We start from the raw sequence: 1,427 nt of genomic DNA on the forward strand, positions 1-1,427 counted from the left end.
CGGAAAGATCACCTATATTTCTGTCTAACAAGGGTACAAGTGAACTTTTCTAGAAATAGAATGTAAATGTTTTGACACAATGACTATGCAAATTACATGAAATTTATGTGAACCAGCTTGATGAAAGTATTTAAAAATGTATATGAAAACACTACACTGTACCCCCTGTTTGCATTAATGTATAGAGCTATCATTTAATAAAAAAAATTTTTTTTCAATAAATTTGAAAACTAACAATAAAAAAAAAAAAAACCATCAAATGCAAGATGAAATACAAAGTCCAGACTGAGCAGCTGCAGCAAGTTATCCAGATCTAACTGAGATTATCAATGAAAGTGACTACCCTAAATAATAAATTGCAAATACAGACAGGACAGCCTTATGCTGGAAGAAGATTCCATCTAGGATTTTTATAGTTAGAAAGAAGTTGATGTCTCGCTTCAAAGCTTTACAGGATAGGCTGATTCTCTTGTTAGAGAATAATGGAGCTGGAAACTATAAGTTAAAGTTAATGCTTATTTACTATTCCAAAAATCCTGGAGCACACTACCTGTGCTCTATCAGTGGAACAAGCAAGTCTAGATCACAGCACAGCAAGTTTGCAGAATATTTTAAGCCCACTGTTGAGATCTGTTGCTCCTTAACAACACATCTAGTCACTTAAGAGCTTTGACAGAGATGTACAAGATTGCTGTTGTTTTCATGCCTGTTAAAATAACATCTTTTCTATAGAACATAGATCAAGCAGTACTACTGACTTTCAAGTTTTATTTTTTAAGAAATACATTTGACAGGCGGCACCTGTGGCTCAAAAGGGTAGGGCACCGTCCCCATATGCTGGAGGGTTCAAACCTAGCTCTGGCCAAAAAACTACAAAAAATAAATAAATAAATAAATAAAAAATATATATATACATTTCACAAAACAATAGCTGCCATAGGTAGCGATTCCTCTATTTCAGTGGTTCTTAACCTTCTTAATGTCGCAATGTATTTTCATTATTACAAAGGGGTCATGACCCACAGGTTGAGAACTTCTTCTCTCTTTTCTCTGGGCAATGTGTCTTAATTAGTTTTCCATTCCTTGTAAGAGAATATCTGAAGTTGCAGCTATGAAAAGAGCTTTCATAATGTTAGGAACTCCCTAAAGATTCCTGAGGAGGTGCAGGGCATCACCTGGTAAAAGTCTGGGCAGGCCAGATAAGATTTCCCTTCCTGTTCTCATAAGTCAACCAGTCCTTTTCCCATTACGTCTCATTAGTTTTATTAACTCATGAACCCACGAATTTGATAATCCATCATGAGGCCAAAACCCTCATGACCCAGTCACCACTTAAAGGCTCCACCTCTCAATAATCTCATATTTGGGACTAAGTTTCAACATGTATTTTAGAGAAGAAAAATATTCAAATCATACCATGAAATAAA

This window comes from Otolemur garnettii, unplaced genomic scaffold, assembly GCF_000181295.1.
Source record: "Otolemur garnettii isolate 467f Iridium unplaced genomic scaffold, OtoGar3 scaffold00040, whole genome shotgun sequence".
Classification (NCBI taxonomy): domain Eukaryota; kingdom Metazoa; phylum Chordata; class Mammalia; order Primates; family Galagidae; genus Otolemur; species Otolemur garnettii.